Source organism: Lepidochelys kempii, chromosome 2 (assembly GCF_965140265.1).
Source record: "Lepidochelys kempii isolate rLepKem1 chromosome 2, rLepKem1.hap2, whole genome shotgun sequence".
Taxonomy (NCBI): domain Eukaryota; kingdom Metazoa; phylum Chordata; order Testudines; family Cheloniidae; genus Lepidochelys; species Lepidochelys kempii.
In genome coordinates this window covers 109,705,962-109,723,928 of record NC_133257.1, presented here as the reverse complement: position 1 = coordinate 109,723,928, position 17,967 = coordinate 109,705,962, and the positions used below count along the sequence as shown (strand labels likewise).

General features: G+C 41.5%; 1 long non-coding RNA gene across 4 annotated transcripts in view; it reads right to left on the bottom strand.

The window, feature by feature from the left end:
- Window positions 1-17,967, bottom strand: part of LOC140905950 (uncharacterized) — an 86,624-nt gene that overhangs the window by 46,730 nt on the left and 21,927 nt on the right. For all 4 annotated transcript variants that reach the window (XR_012156996.1, XR_012156997.1, XR_012156994.1 and 1 more), the window contains exons 3-4: window positions 16,033-16,205; window positions 14,933-15,003 (exon numbers count right to left, since the gene is read on the bottom strand). This is a non-coding gene — a long non-coding RNA (uncharacterized lncRNA). The remainder of the gene's footprint in view (window positions 1-14,932; window positions 15,004-16,032; window positions 16,206-17,967) is intronic.

Sequence of the window (17,967 nt, the reverse complement as noted above, 5' to 3'; positions counted from 1 at the left end):
TTTACTTCTATTTTTTATTAAAAGTCTTCTTGTAAAACACTGAATGCTTTTTCATTGTTCTCAGATCCAAGGGTTTGGGTCTGTGGTCACCTATGCAAGGTGTGGCAGCACCTCCCCAAGACAGTCTCCCCCGGCGTGGCATGTATGGAGCCTTGAGCACAACTTAAAGCTGGAGCCCTGGAAGGAAGATAGTGGTGTAGCACGCTGCCCTCCCCACTCAGGCTTCTGGCCAGCCTGAGGGGTGGGGGGAAGGCACTACTTGCCATCATTGTCTTCTGGGAATCCAAGAGCAGCAACTAATTCAATACAATTCAGAGGCAGCAAATAGTCCAGTTACAGCACGGACACATCCAACAGACCACGTACATGGCTCAACGTACATGGCTATAAATATTTTGACCTACCTATTGGCATTGCTCAGTCTTATATAGATTGAGCCTAGGACAAATTGTTCTCATCCACGTTCCTAATTTTGGTAGACACTAAAAACAAAGACACCATAGGATCTGGATTCAATAAAAAGGAGCAACTGATCATGCTTCAAGCAAAACCACCTTACTGTCCTGCCCATGATTACATTGATTCACTAAGCCATGACAAGTTGGAAGCCCTGGTGGTGCGACTCCCCTTCTGTGTGAAGACTCTTGTGGGGGAAAATGTAAATCCTAATGTAACAGCCTATAGTGTCTCTTGAAGAGGAAGGAATGAACCTACTAAAAGACCACTGCCTCCATTCTTGCAAGAATCTATCTGCCATGCAACAACACTTGTGATCACTGCTATCAAAGGCCCCTGGTCAATCTAGTAAAAGTGTCACTCATCCTGTACTTCTCAGAGTAAGCATACCTGCTACTAAACCACTTAAAGGTGCTTTGATTTATAGCTAACCAGCTCTGCTGACTCTCCTGGAGAGGGGTCAGGGCAGGAACCTGCCTTCCCTCAATTTAGGCACTTAATTACTATGGTGGTGGGCAGTGTATAAGGCCTGAACAGAACAGAAACTGCTCCTTCCCCTTTTGTGATGGCAAGCACCCATGTGGGTGTGTGGTAGGAGTGAACCCGCACATTGTACATGCTACATACCATACCTTCCCATCACTGCTACTCTCATCCTGCTTCTTCCATTCCCCCCCTTGGTTGTTACTTTAATTTGTGTTTTCTTTTTAAAATTTAGATCATGAGCTCTTTGGTACAGGGGCTATCTTTCCACTATGTGTTTGTACAGGGCCTAGCACAATAGGAGTCTGATCTGATTCCATTGTAATACAAGTAAATATTAATGAGAGTGGGAAAGAGGGCAACATGTTGTGACACAGATTAGGAATGTGCACACTTAGCAGGTTTCATGTCAAATGGATCTGCTTTGTGTTCTAGGTTTAAAATACCAGTGATTCCTTGTTTATTTATAGCAGTATATTGACTTATTTGAAGTTATACCTGGTATGAATTTGGACTATAGGCCCACATTCAGCCTTGGCATAAGCAGACCCACAACTACCATTGACTTCAAGTAGAGCTGCACTCACTTACTACACCAGGTTTGAATTTGTTCCATTATATTTACGATACTTGTATTCGTGTGTGATTTATTCTCCCCTTTAATGACTTAGCGATTACACTTTCCTTTATAGTATCCTGAAGTTTTCCTTTTAAATAGGTGCAATTGGGAACTGATTTAGAGCCTTTTACTAGCCCAGTGAGACCATACTGAGCCATTACTGGATTACACCATATCAAATGCAGAGGCACTCAGATTATACTTTAAGATTTGCTCTGCATACATGGTATGTTGTGTTTCATTCTGTCACAGAATCTTGATCCACTATCCTACCAACCTGCCTGCAAGAATAGGACTGAAGATAAAGAGTGAGGTGAATGATCCATTTCAGGCTGTAATAGAGCATCAACTGAGATTAATACTGTATCTGTTTAATACCATGGTATTAATATCATATCTGCGTGAGATGAATGATTCATTCCAGTTGCAGTAGAGCATCAGCTGATTAATACCATATCTGTTACAAAACCGACCCCTAATACCACACTATTGCCGTCTCCTGTGTACAAATTGCCCTGCATGTGTCTCATGTGCCAGAGTATTACTTTGTAGGTAAAGGGGCCAATCTAACCAAAGTGTCTTTTGATATCCATTACTAACTAATGCAGTATCTGCACCGTTCATGGGCTAATGAAAAAAATGCTACATTATAAAGACCTTGTGCAGTACAGCTGCACTGGGTTTTCTATGTGGCTAAGTGTCTTCAAAGAGCATTTGAAATCCTCATTGTATCCCCCTGATACAAGATTCCTTTTCTCAGGGGACTTCTTTTTAGATTTGCTATATAATCTGTGATCTACCAAAATTACTCCAAAAATAGAGAGAACGTGGTTTGATCTGGATTTGTGTGTCCCATCCATACTATCCACTCTCACCATAATGAGCTGAAACTACATTAGCAGAATCTTAGGCAGATAAATTGACTTTAAACCTTGGTTTGATGATCCTACTAAGACATTCAATTAATTCTATTTTGCTACAAGCTAATTTATGACTTTGTGTTTATTCAGAAAAAATGTTGAACATACAAATCAGTAGGAGACAAGGTAATGAATTATTCTACCTTCCTTCATGCTCTTCTCTTCACACTTCACTACAGTGGGAATGGAAGAGGGAATACGAAATAAGTGTTTTTTGATGTATGAAATGTGGGTATTTTCTCATACTGAGCAGTATCTAACTGGTGTAAATACATAATCAGGCCCTCTAGGAGATGCTAATTAGTGCAGTAATGTTAGTTTATTAATTGCCATTACATTTCTCTTTGTTTCACCAGTAAACGTGTCTTTTCAGGAGAACAGATTTGGTATGACATGTCGACAGAATTTGTCTTCTTGGCATATGAAGACAAGTAGCCTGGTAAAGCTGTGATGTATTAACAGTGGTCTGTGAGATCAATGTTTCTGTAACAAAGTCCACAAAGAGCATGTGCTGTTGCAAGATCTGGACTTGGGGGGTAGGAGGGTGAAGAACCCACAGAGGTTTTGATAGCAATTTATTGCTCCATCCCCTTACTCAGTGTGTTTTTAATGAGCGTTCCAAAATCACAGGTAGTAAAACTTTCCCTTTTTGATGTGGCAGAATACATTGACAAGACATACTGCAGGAGAGTTAGTTCAAAGGAAAACAGCCAGAGAATACAATCGCATTAGGTGAGGCTGCTGTGTATAATTGAGTTCCTCCCATCTTTGGAAAGTGATAGAAGACAGAGTTGAGAGGAAACTGTCCCTTAACAATTCCCTCTTCCTGCATCTCCTCCTGCATCTCCATCTTAATAATATAAATCAATACTCTCCCTGTGTTGTTCACATTTTTAAACTATAATTATCACTTGCTGTATTGCCTGTGCCAGAGTATGAAGAGCCAGAAATATATATTTCCGTAAATAATAAGGACCTATTTGTGCAACCCTCCTGCACCCACTGGCTGGGGTGGGTTGTAAGTAGGCAAGCAGCAGTGGGGGGGGGGGGGGGGGAGAAGAGGATGTAGAACTCTGCAGAGATAAATCAATTTGCTCCTTGTTGCAGGCTGGCAGCAGTTGCTTAAAACATACTACTACCCTTCTAGGTGTTGCTCCTGCTGGAAAAAGCTTGAGTGGGTTCTGCTGGCTCACTGAAACAAGTAGCTCATTACCCGAACTGGATATAAGGAGGTGGGAGTCACTTTCTAGATAGAGAGGATCTAGGGTGCAGGCTGATCAGATCTCAGGTAAGAACCCTAGTTGCAGCCAAGTTTTTGGAGAAAGTCTGAGTTTCTTTGTTAATAAAGCCACACCATGGGAAGAAGTTTTTGACCCTACACAGTGTGTGGAATCCTGGCATGTCTTATTTTGACTTTGTCTTGGATCAGTCTAATAAAGGTGCACACATACCTTCCTGCACAAGTGGACTAGCCCAGGGGCTCTAGCTAGGAAATCACGAATATCTTTCTCTCAGAGATGTACATACTTTTGCACAATTTTCTTTAATTATATTGTGGGTAAATTTAGTGCTCATAAAAATCTGGGACTAATAAACTCCACTTAGAGTTTTAATTCCTTAAAATCAGGACTGTGTTTTAATATGTCTTTGAACAGCTCCTGGCACAATGACACTGATCCTGTTTGGGGCAACTGATGGGCACCATTATACAAATAATAATGTGACTGACTTGAATTAGGTGTAGCATGACTATGTGGTACCAAAGCATTTCCACATACCCTACAGTCCTGACCAGCAACATTCTCATTGCTTCAATTAAATGGGGCTCATTTCAGAAGAGACTGCAAATGATTGTGTTGTGTGTGTTAGTTTTGTGAAGTGGGCAAATGGGGCACCAAGCCGAGATGACTACATTCATTTTCACATATGCCCCCCAAAGTGGGGGCTGAGCTTAGATGTAAGGTTAGTCCCTTATTCATATCTGGCATTATATCTATGCATGTGTATGAAGCGTTCTTGGCTCACTGCTGGCTCTGGCCACCTTCAGAGCTGTCCTTTGGGTAGGGCAAATCAGGGTGACTGCTGCGGGCCCCATGCTTTGGGGGCTCCTGCAGGCTGGTGTGATTGGCCAGTGCAGTCGGTTCTGGAAGAGACGAATCTGTCACTTCTACCCTGGGCTCCACACCCCTATAGGGACGGCCCTGGCCACCTTGTTGACCTCTTTATTTTGTTAGTCCTACTGTACTGTGACACTTCCTGTGAATTTCGGAAAGGCAGTGCATCCACGTAGACAATGCTGGGTAGTTAATAATGTGTTATGGGAAGTAAAAATATGGGCTGATTGTCTTCGTTCAGGGGATGTGTAAATTTGGCCATAGTGACTGCATGCTTAATATATATTAAGTTCATGATCCCACATAAGGATCTGCTTTCTTGGCCCTCTGCACATGTGTAGAGTCCCACTGGAATTTTGCATATATGGAACACATCTCAGAAGTCATAATTCATTCCCCTATTACACGCTACATAGTGACAATGAGTCACACTAACAGATCCTAGTATTAGATTGAGGACTCAATTTCTATTAAAGGAATTTATAGCATAGACAATAACATTAACTAATTAGATTTATTTTCATATATAAGTAATCATAACATTAGTTTTACCCAGGTTGGAACTCAGCGTTTGAAGATTCTGTCCAAAGATTGCACTCATATGAAAAATTGGATGTTGTGCCTCTGTAAGTGGGGTTTCCTTATTTCAGGGTTATAAGCAAAATGTGATTTTTGCATTCAGTTTACAGCTCCAGCACAGGTTTAGGGAGCACAGAGAAAGTTTCATCCCTTTAGTTAAATGGATTGCTGAATTTGGTTGCAGAAATATGATGGAAAGTGGACACTAGCTTTGAAATTTGTTAGAAATCTGGAGACAGAGAAAATAGTATGTCCTCTGAGACATGCTCCATATATGAAGAATCCATCTGAATAAATGAGCCCCTTATTTAACTGGGAACGTACTGTATATTCCATCTGCAGATTGAATGATTGCTCCATTTCAAGCCTCCTGACTCCCATGGAGCCATCTGGTATGTGCTAGTTTGTATGAAGAGGTGAGGATTCCTGCTAATACAACAGCCTTTAAGTAGTCAGAGTTCTGATATGTAGCACTCCCTTTCACATCTGTGTACAAAGCCATAACAAAATCTCAACACTTTCTCCATTTTTTTTAAATTTAAATGAACCTTTCTTTTCTCTAGAAAGCCAGTTGGGACTGGAAAAAATAATTAAATTACATCAGAAGGGTTGAATTATTAATATGTCTGCTAAGAAGAGACTTCATGTTATCTGGTGTTTGTGAATTTTTCACCCACTGTTTGCTTAGAGCTGGGGGGGGGGGTGGGAAATGCTTTGTGTTGATTTTCTTTTTAAATGCTGCTTTGAGGCATCCTCAAGTAAGGAATCTTGTGATCTATTTAATGTTTGTGAGCACCGGAGAGTTGGAACTCAGTGCAGCAATAAGTGCGAGGTGAAGGTGGACAGAACAAAAGGAATGGAAAAGGAGTCTGGGAGAGAGGGGGCATCTGAGAATGAAGAGGAAGGCTGGCAGCTTGATCAAATTGCTTTAGTATCTAAGAGACCAGTGAGACTTAGTTATTTAGAGTGAAGAAAAACAAGCACATTTAATTTTAGCTTTCTGAAAAATGATCTAGTATCAACAATGTGATTTTAGGGTTTCTCCCCAATATTGTTCAGAGAATAGATTAGCTTAAACTCATTGTCTGAGGGCTGGTCTACACTGAAAACTTACGTTTGGCATAGCTATGTCTGAAAAAAATCCACCCTCCTCTTCCCCCCGAGAGAGGCAGCTAAGCCAACCTAACCTCTGGTATAGACAGAGCCAGCTCGATGGAAGAATTCTTCAGTTGACCTAGCTGCCACCTCTTGGGGGAGCTGGATTAACTATAGTGATGGGAGAACCCCTCCTGTTGCCGTAGTGAGTGTCTACATGGAAGTGCTACAGCTTTCCATCCGTATAGGGCACTTGGCTGCCATCTCTTTACTTCTCTTCTTTTACGGCTTTTGTGTGGCTGCTGAAAATGATGGCAAACCTTTCCAACAGAAGGATCTTTCATTCAAACATCATGATGGCCGCAGTTTTTGACACATCCTGACTGAACTGAAGTCACTTCTGAATACTGCAAAGGTTCAGGATTACTAGTAATGCAATAAGTATGTTGTTTACTGATGCAGCATCATAGCAAAGCATATTTCTACAGTACATGTCAGCATAATTTCACTTTGTTTTAGCAAAGTGTTGCCCCACAGACATGGGATCACTGCTCAGACATCTATTGCACAATATAGCATACTGAAAACAGCTGTAAGGAGCTCCCTTTGTCTGGCTGGGGTTCTTCACTTAAGTGCTTGTGGTGCCTGATTAAATTAGTAATCAGAGATATAGTCATGCTATTTTGTGACTGAGAGCCTTGATTGTAGATTATATTTACAGACTGCAATTTCTTTCTAAATGGAGCCCTTTGTATTCAAGGACCTTAAGAGTCTTTCAGTCTGAAAAAAAATCCAGTTTACTTCATAGATCAGCTTTTGCTGTGATGCCAAGATCTCGGTCAGGGCAAGCTGTGTGAAATACTTTTCAGTTTTCACAATAAATATAGCTATGGAAAGTTCATGTTTGGTGTGGTGGTTTTGTTGACCCTTTACTCTGAAAAATTACACCATGTTGGATAGGCTGTGGCACCAAATGTCTTAACCTCATATAGCCTCAAAACAACAGCATTTCTGTTATTGTCAAAACTAGAGAGGCTTGAACAAAAACCACATATATGATAACACCAAACTTTGCAGTGTTCAAAATCCATGCGCAGCTCCAAATTCAGTGGCCTGTCTCTAGTCAAAACAAAAGAGCTGGAGAGTTACCCAGTTCAAAGGGCATGTTTAAATTATATATTGCTCATTAATATAATCAGACTTGTGTCAAAAGTGATTTCTTTGGCATGTAATGATGTTTTTTTAACTACCAGAGCTGGTTGAATACTATATGTTTGAATATGTTATATAGTGAACAATGCAGGGATCAGTGGATAGGACACTGAGCTGGGACTAAGGAGACCTGATTCTATTCCAAGCTCTGCCATTCACATGTTGTATGACCTTAGCCATGCTTAATCTCCGTGCCTCTCTTCTCCTTGCATCCATTGCCTGTCTTCTTCAGTTAGACTTAAACTCTTCAGACCACAGACTGTCTTACTGTGTGTTTGTACATGTCAGAGTTCATTACTCATTGCTGGGGCACCTCCTTGAGGATCATCTGGGGATTAGCTCTCCACCAGTCTGATGCCCCCCTCCTTCAGTTGCTTGCCACAAGGTGTCTTTCTCTCTGGAGTTAGATTACTCCCTCCTCATGACTCCCTCTTCTTGGGTTGGCCCTCCAGTTTTCCCCTTCTAGGGTATCAGAGTCCCACTGGATGGACGATCTCGGGCAGTCTTCCTGTTCACTGCCCAGACTGTGCCACTTCCCCAATGGCTGGTAGGGGAACCCAGGCCCTCCTACTACTCAGGGTTCCAGCCAAGGGATCCTATGACTAGCCACTGTAGTCTTTGAAATCCTAGACTCTGTTGTTTCCCTGGCCTGCTTCCTACCTTTTTCTACTCCAACCCCTCTCTGGGTTACCACTGAAGCTTCCTCTGCAGGAATCCCTGCAGCTATTTCACCCTTCTCAGGTGCTTGCTGGAGTCTGTAGTCCAAGGTAGGATCCCAGGGTTTGCTCTTCCCTAGGACTCTTCCTTGTCTTTTACTAATTCTCCTCCTTTCTGGGAAGTGACCGTAGCATTCCTTCCTGCAGCCTCCTTCTTGCTCTCCATTTCCTGGTTTTATACCAGCTCAGCCTGCCCCTGCCCAGCCGGGCTTCATCATCAGATAGACTTTATCAGCCCTGATTCTCCTCCAGGTGCCGCCTGTCTCAGGGTTAATTGGCCCTTTTTACTTACTCTGGTCTTGTGTGGGATAAACACCCCATCACAGTACAGTGTCCAGAAAATGAAGCCCTGATTAGGGTTACCTCCTCTAGGTGCTACTAGAAAACAAACAACAAACAAATAATAATACTTAATACTAAATGTATTGAATGTACAAAATGTATTGAATATTTTCACAAAATATTTTTGACTATGCTCGCTGCTCTAACAACTCCTTAACCATTTTAGAAATGAAATAGTTTAATCCCATTCTGAAATCCCTAGGTTACCATTATTAATGACCCCAGGGAGTGGATATGACCCACACATTTGTAATACTAATTTTTTATTTGGACAGAATTATAGCTGTCTCATAAGAACCATTATAGCTCTCAATAATTAACACCCCACACTCCAGACCAGGGGGAAAAAACCCAAACGAACAAAATGCTACCCTCTTTGAAACAGCCAAACACAAATAAACTAGAAATGCACCAGAACCTCAAATGTGGTGAATTTATGGAGGTTTACGTTCAAACTCCTGTATCTGAATCTGCCTCTCTGGTTTCTGTTTGAGGTTGGATGCAGCTGAGAACTTGTTAAAGCAACCGTTCTCACAAGATTTCAGCCCAAGATGGTGTAACTCTCACAAATCAGCTGCTTTTAAGAGAACTCCATTATTTTGGTCTTTGATCTCATGAGAACACAACTGATGAATGTTTGGCATTGTCAGATCTGAACCCAAAACTCAGCCTGGAGTTGTCCTCAAAACTACAGGCTGAACCACTAGCCTGAACCTAATCAAATCCAATCATCACCACCCCTTCTCATCTCAAATGCTATCATTTGGTCAAGGTGAAATTTATTATACATCAATGAGTAGATCCCTAATGCCATGTGCCTCATTTGGTGCACTGTATGTGTGATGATATCCAGTGCAATGAGGCCCTTGGGGTTGCAGAAATGAGTATTAGGTCATTGTTCTATAAAGGAACATTACGTACTGAGGAGCAGCGGAACGGCCATAATTTCAGTATAGACCACTTTAAGATTGGACCTCCTTGGTGTGTTTGATTTGGGTTCTCTTTGGAATTCACTCTGTTATACATCATGGGCCTGGCAGACTTGCCATACCATAGTCAACCCCTGGATACAGCAAACTACATTCCCACCTAGATGCATTCCCACCTAGTTCCTATCTCAGGTGGTGACAGGTTTCAATCGGTCCACCGAGCCTCTAGGGGGCAATGGAGAGCTACTGTCCCACTGGCAGGCCTTAGTCACAGCTTTCGGTCACTGGGGAATTAGCGGAGAATGTGTGCCGGCACGCGTCCGCAGCATTCGGGATTCTGCTACCCGAGGCGGGTTGGCCGGGGGACGCAGGCCCATCCAACTCCTCTGCGTTCCAGCCCAGGGCTCTGACAGTGGCAGGAGGAGAGGGTCCTGCCACTGGGTCAGCAGGGAGCCATCTGCGCCCTGCTGACCAAATACACCCACCACACAGTGCAGTTCTGCCCCTGGGCTACTTCCTACCCAGTCTCTCAAGCGGGGTCTCTCCAGCTCATCCGGGTATTCAGCTGCTGGCAGCTCCCGCTCCCCCTCTGCGTCAGGCTCATGCTGGCCCGGCTTACAGTCTGGCCCCTCCAGGTCCTCAGTGACTGGCAGTCCTGGTAGCCCCAGTCCTTCCTCCAGGGCCTTCCCTGGGTCAGCAGCAGGGTCTGGAGAGAAAAGCCTGTGTCTCCCTCCCTCCCTGGGCTAAGGGCCCTGCCCTTTGTACTTCCTGTTCCACCCCTCCCCTTCTGGGGATTGGAGTAAACTTGGTCTGGCCCCACCCACTCAGGCGGAGAGGGTGGCTCTTTACCCTCTGGTTTGGAGGGAAGCCACCCTGGCTCCCTACACAGGACGTATGCTCTGGCTATGATCCAAATGTACCCTCTTCCTAGAATTTCCCTTTATTGTTTAACTTAAATTCCAACAAATCATAAACCTCAGCCTAGGCTTTCTCCTCAGACTGACAGTTCCTTGAAGGAGCTTATTGTCCCTCAGCCACAGCAGGTAGGTCTATACAGCTGCTGGGAACGAGTCTTGGAGCCTGGATTGATGGACTTGTGCTAGCTGGGCTCAGGCTAGCTTACTAAAAATAGCTATGTTGACATTGCTTGGATGCTTAGGCTGGAGTTTGGGCTCTGAAGCCCACCATCCCCCTTAGGCCTGAGAGCCCAAGCACCAGCCCAAGCCAGAACACTTATACGGCTGTTTTTAGCACACTAGTGTGAGCCCCGCTACCTCAGATCTGTTGAACAAGATGCAAGACTTGCTCCCTGCTGCTGTGTGGACATACCCAGTGAGGCTCAAATCCTCTTCTATTCCTTGGTTGTAGTTAATGGGACCCACCTGGTTTGGCTGCTAGAATGAATCAGCAGAATAGCATGGCATCTCTGTGCTGTACTCTAGCACTTCACATTTTGCAATAACAGGGACTGAAGAATTGTTTTAAAGTGGCAATGTACATTAATAGTTTTTATTACTTTCACGGGGACCACTCTTCTCATTTTTGTTCATTTGGTTTTTGAGGGGAGTTTATTACCGCAACAATAGAAGTGGTATGGTGGCTTATGTGACACAAATAAAGCAAGACTAAAACTATGACTGTAAAAGTTAAAAGGACTGTATTTGCTAATGCTATTTTTGCATAAGGATAGCAGCTGCTTTTCTTTTCTTTTTTAACAGATGGAGTTATTTCTCATGTAGTGTTACAGTAATGACCAACATGACACAGAAGGAAAATTCTCTGACAATATGTTAGGTAAGATGTTATTGACAGCTCCACTTGGTTGTAATTTGTAAGGTTACATTGTTGTTCTATTCTTTTTTTTCCCCCCATCTCCCAAATGCTCTCTGTCTTTTCTGCTTTGTAGAACCAGATTTTACACTGAATGGAAAAACTTAATTTTAAGGATTTTAAGTAAAACCATTGGAGGTTAAAAATGATTAACAGAATCTACATATAATCTTAAATTAAAATGAATTGCATTTTAAAATAATCTAATTAAAAATCAGTGCCTCTTTCACTTATCTGCCAAGAGTTCAGGATTTTTGATTTCCCCTGTAAGTGTTGATGACTTGGGTATCACAAATGCAGGAGATATTCTGTTTGGATAAGGGAGTCCAGCAGAGATACTGGAAGCTAGAATGACCAAGGAGACTAGAACATCATGAAAACTCAGAATGCCAAGGGAAGCCACATAACTAGAATAAATGTTTAATTAGAAGTAGATCAGTCATGGATTTGTTATAAAGCTTGTTTTTCTGGGAATAGCCTGAACACATTAGTTAAAACTGACTTTTTTTGTTGTTGTTGTCAGTTCATCTCATCCTTTCTCACCTGGCTCCACTGAAAAATTCACAATCCATTCCTCTGACAACTCTAGGAATTCACATGTGCATAAATAAACCTTCACAAAGCTGCCTCCACTCTTGTGGATCTCTAATTTCATTGTTGTTGGAAATAAGTGATAAGAAGATATGATTTTGGGCTCTGATTGAATGTTGTTAGTCTGAGACAGAGAAGAGACCTTAGCTCAGCAAGTCTTTTATTCAAACTTACTTCAATGGTTAGACCAATGTGTCTGGTAGCAGTGTGTCTCAATATAATACAAAACAATAGTGAGCAAAAGAACCCTGAAAAAAAGCCAAGAATCATGCTTCTAGGGAGTGGAAAGGAACTGCAGGGAGGCCATGTAGCTGATTCAAAGACACACAGGTCTCCTAGGATAGGATCCTTTTAAATCTGTGGATATCATAGAATCCACAAGTCTGGGGACCAGACTGGCTGCTGCTTCAATGAATGGAGGTGGGAGGGACAAATGCCACCATCCTCTCATGCAATAATATGGAGGAATCTCCACCTGGAGAACTTCACTGTTTTCCTTCCTTGAGGGACACAATGTAGCTTCTGTGTCACCATGTGTATTTCTGTTAGCATGTTTTATGCTATTTTGGCTGAAGTTGGTAGAAGACTGCTAGCGGCTTACCAGGGTTCTCTATAAATCTGTACATGACCAATATGTCACAAGGCATTGTGTATGTAGCACCTTGGCTACCTGGTATTCCTGGGTCCACCTTGCCTTGAGTCTTGTAAATCTGGAACATATTCTCAAAGAACACACCAGCTGTAGATCAGCAACTAAAGTTAAAATTCTTTGTGTTGCTTTTTTACAGGAAGACTTAAAATGACTGCTGCCATTCCATATTTTTTTAGCTATTCTCAAGGTCGATTTATTTTAAGGTGTTCGGTGCTGTCTACCATAGAACGAATACTGCTATACTGACTCTTGCCAGACCCTTCAGAGGAGGAGTTGTCCCTGAAAAAAATCTGCTTCTACCTGTCCATTACACATACTTTTGTGTACGCCACCCACTCTCACAGTACGTCTACTGTATTTTTATAGAAGTAAAACTTTTGCAGATGAATATCTGAAAAGGGTGAATTGAATAAAAGTCCCATAATAAAATGAAAAAATATAATGGCTATTAAGGGGCTGGAAGAAAAAATCCCGTTAATCTGTCTGAGCTAATTAATATAGTCTTTTTTTTTTTTTTTTTTTTTACTTATATAAGACAGAATCTTGGTAAATGAATACCAGATAAATATGAAATGGATGTACTCTATATCAAAGAAGTGCTTTAAAAAAAGTTTCAGTTCAGTTAAATAGGGAACTTAGCATAACATTAATAATAATTTATAATAAATTAATAAATTATACTCCTTTGTGCTACCCTCCACCTCCCTTATCTCCCCTCATCTTGGACAAGATTAATCAAATATATATTTGCAGGATTTGGGTCCCGTTGGAAGTACGTGTTGCCTTCCTTTAATGAGTTTCCACTCTGCTTTCCACTGAGGCTGTCTCTGCAGTGAATCAAAATGACTTTTTTTTAATCGACAAGTGCCACACCGAAAAGCAGAGCTTGCTACATTGGTTCCAAATTGTTAATGCACAAGCTGGGAGACCCACCAAGACTCCCAGCCTGAACCCAGACCTCTCTGCTCTTCGTCTTCTTTCTACTTCGACCATTTAAAAGAAATAATAAAGTTACCATCTTTATAGAGGGCTTTGCATTTTAAGAGTGCTGTGCAAACATTAAAGAGTCCTAACAACATCCCTGAAGAAGAGCTCTGTGTAGCTTGAAAGCTTGTATCTTTCAGAAACAGAAGTTGGTCCAATAAAAGATATTACCTTACCCACCTTGTCTTTCTAGCATTGTTAACATCCCTGAGAGGGAATTTAGTAAATAATATGGTCCTGGGGAAAATGACAGAGAGAGGTTAAGGATGTGCCAAAGGCCACACGTTTAATAGGTGGCAGAGTTGAGATTAGAACAAAAGTCAAACGATTAAAAAAATTAATCGTGCAATTAATCGTGCAATTAATTGCACTGTTAAACAATGATAGAATACCGTTTATTTAAATATTTTTGGATGTTTTCTACATTTTCAAATATATTGATTTCAATGACAACACAGAATACAAAGTGTATAGTGCTCACTTCATATTTATTTTTGATTACAAGTACTTGCACTGCAAAAACACAAAAGAAATTGTATTTTTCAATTCACCTAATACACGCACTGTAGTGCAATCTTTTTATCATGAAAGTTAAACTTACAAATGTAGAATTATGTACAAAAACCTTGCGTTCAAAAATAAAACAATGTAAAATTTTAGAGCCTGCAAGTCCACTTAGTCCTACTTCTTGTTCAGCCAATCACTCAGACAGACACATTTGTTTACATTTGCAGGAGATAATGCTGCCCACTTCTTGTTTACAATATCAGCTGGAAGTGAGAACAGGCGTTCTGTAAGTTGCACTTTCACGACAAAGAGATTGCACTACAGCACTTGTATGAGGTGAATTGAAAAATACTATTTCTTTTGTTTATCCTTATGAAAATGTAGAAAAACATCCAAAATATTTAATAAATTTCAATTGGTATTCTATTGTTCAACAGTGCGATTAAAACTGTGATTAATCGCGATTAATTTTTTTGAGTTAATCGCATGAGTTAACTGTGATTAATCGACAGCCCTAAACAAAAGAGTTTTTGGTTCCTAGCCCAAGAGGCTGAATGGTCCAAAGGAAAGAGCCCAAGGCTGGGATTCAAGAGCTAAGCCCATCTCTGCCACTGACTTGCTTTGTGGCCTTGCACAAATCACTGAAGGCAACATTTTGAACCCTTGGATCTAAAATTAAGCATGTAAGTAGCTTGATTTTTCAAAAGTGTTGATCACAGGACATTTATTTAATTGCTTAAATACAAAATTAAGTTCCTATTTTTAGGCATCAAAGTTTAAAAGTGTTGGTCTTAACCTCCCTGCTTCAGTTTCCCCATCTGTAAAAGGGAGGTATTATGACTTACATATTTCTCACCAGAGTATCATTTAGCTTATTATTTATTTATTTACAGTAATACTCACTTTGTGCCAGGTGTTTTCCAAACATTCAAGAAGGATACTGGGGTACTGTCTGCTCGGAAGAGCTCCAAAGCCTAAGAAAAGGTCGTTGGAAGTTAGTGGAAAGGGAACAAACATTAGGCAATTTATATACAAGTCAACTTGACTCACTATGAACAGCATGGCAGAAGTGGGTTTTTAAGAGGAATGTATGTGTGGGCATGGTAGGGGTTATTAACACACTTTTGGCTGGGAAGAGCGAGGAGGATAGCAGGTAGGTGAAATCACAGAATACCAAGTTCAGAAACAGCATGATACAGAACTGCAGGGGATATAGTCTATTGTACCTCTAGGACGACATGTGGAGTTTATGCACATCGTAATTTTGACCTTCAATGCACATTTCTGACTAGCTTTCATGGTCCACCTGCATTTGCTTTTGAGATTTGTAGAACAGAGAATTCTATTGTTGGAGGCTGATCCTTAAGAAATAGTTCCCAGGTAGCATATCAAATTAGTTTTCAGGCTTGCCACTAACTGCCCTTCACTTACAATCTTTTTACACGCAGTATAAGTTGCAGAGCATAGAATTTTCTTGATAATTGGAGGGAAAAAATCCCTACGAGAGACATTTCTCTTTACAATCCAAATGCAGTGCACAGTGTGTGCTGTGTCCTGCAGGAAGATATTAAATGGGGCTGTTTTAATCTCTGTACCAGATTTACCTTTCATTTCTGGAACTGGTGGGACCTGTGGTAGTGTTTTTCAGGAGGTTGGGTGGAATATACAGAGATTAGAGTGCTTCTGTATTCAGTATTAACTGCCTTTTAAAATTTTTCTGAGTGAAGGGCTACCAGCCTGCTGCTCAGTGACTAATAAATTTGATTCATCCTCACTCCCCACAGGGCTATCCTCCTTCTTACTAATGTTTGACATTTTACATTTTAATTAAGCTCACCCTCCAAGCAGCAAACCACTAAGAGAATGACAGATTTTCTTACTGCAACAAGATACCAGCAAAAGGGCAGTTCACCAAATATACATCTGATGGTAACACCCACTAATGCTCTAGTCTACACGACCACCTAAAGGGTATATGTGTGATAGAGAAAAAGAAATGACACCTTTTGAAATATCCAGGCGATATGAGTTCCTGCTGCTCCTGCCTCCACAACAAGATCAGTCAATATTTATATCACAGTAGGAGCCAGAATTCCAATGAGGATCCAGGGGGCCATTGTGCTAGGTGCTGTACAAACACGTATGAAGTCACAGTTCCAACCATGAAAAGCATAGTCTAAGAAGGTAAGTTACATATAAAAGGTGGGAAAGAAGAGGACTGTAAACAAATATACAGTTTGTATATGCATTTGCCATTAAAAAAAAGTGTATGACAACTGACCCCCCACATCTGCTATTATAAATAATAATTTATAATAAATATGTTTAATATATATATAAATAATATAAAATATAATAAAGCCATTATTAAACGGTTGATTTTGTATAGGCATCATTGCAGAGGTGTGCCTTGAGCAGCCATTTGAAGGAGGTCTTGCAGATCAGGGAGGGTGTTCCATGTGTAAGGGCAGCACTGAAGAATGTGTTAAGATGTCTGTGTGACAAGAAATGGGGCAAGCTGGCGTCTCTGGCAAAGCAGAGGAGGTGGTGGGTGGCAGGCCAGGGAACAGATTAGAATAGGCAACTAGAGTTGTTGTCAAGTGCCTTGATGGTGAAGACTAAAAGCTTGAACTTGATGTGGTGGAACAAGGGGAGACAATGGCGTCAATGCCTTAGAGTGGTGAGGGACAGCAGAGGACGCTGGCTGCCGCCTGTTGTATGGACCTGCAGGGGCTGAGGATGAAGTCACAGCAATCAGGAAGGGAGGTAACTCATGGATAATGATTTTGACTGCCTGGACAGAAAGAAATAGATCTTAGCAACATTGTGAAGGAAGATTTGGATACAGCCTGGATGTGTGGGGCAGGAGAAAGGAAGGAGTTGAAGATGATGCCCAACTTACAGAGCTTGGTGACAGAAGGATGGTAATACGGTCAATAGTGACAGAGGATGCAGGGCGTAGAGAGAATTTAGGAGGGCTAGCAGTGGAAAGCAGAGGGAGCATACCAATGAGTCTGGCACTAGGAGTTCAGCTGGTAGTTGAAAATGAGCATATGAGATAGGGGAGAGAGACAGAGAGACTCACAGTGAAAAGGAGAGGTTATGCGGGCACAGTTGTGTCAGCCTGGAGGTGTGATTTTTTTCTTCACATTCCTAGTCAACATAACTATGCTAGCAAAACTCTATAGTGTAAACTAAATCTTAGACTGTAATGAAAGCAATTCAACTACCCACTGATAACTAGACACATTCCAAAATAGTATGGACACATGCAGACCCCCCATACATGGGGTACCACTGATGCCACTTCCAGATACAATTCTCCTAGGAGGCAATATTTCTGGGAAAGACTTCGGAACATCAGGCAGGTTTCTGGTGCCACAATGACGTCCTTGTTTCCAAGAAAGAATTTAGAAGAATAGTGCTGAAATCTTGGCTGTGCCACTACCGTTAAGGATTTTGATATATGCAGCGTTATTGTAGCTGTGTTGGTCCCAGAATATTAAAGAGATAAGGTGAGTGAGCTATAGGCTATAGGCTATAATCAGGTTGCCCCTTACCCTTCTATTTGTTAAACTAAATAAATTGAGCTCCTTGAGTCTATCAGTATAAGGCATGTTCTTTAATCCTTAATCATTCTCATGCTCTTCTCTGAACCCTCTCCAATTTATCAATATCCATCTTGAACTGTGGGCACCAGAACTGGAAACAGTATTCCAGCAGCAGTTGCACCAGTGCCAAATACAGAGGTAAAATGACCTCTCTACTGCTACTCGGGATTCCCCTCTTTGTGCATCCCAAGGAAGACCTTAGAAGAATGGCACTGAAACCTTGACTGTACTATTACTTTTAAGGGATTTGATAGGAGAATGAAGGCATTTTGTTAACTAACACCAGGAGAGGAGTCCACTAATAAGTTTGCCTGGTTTTGTTTAGTG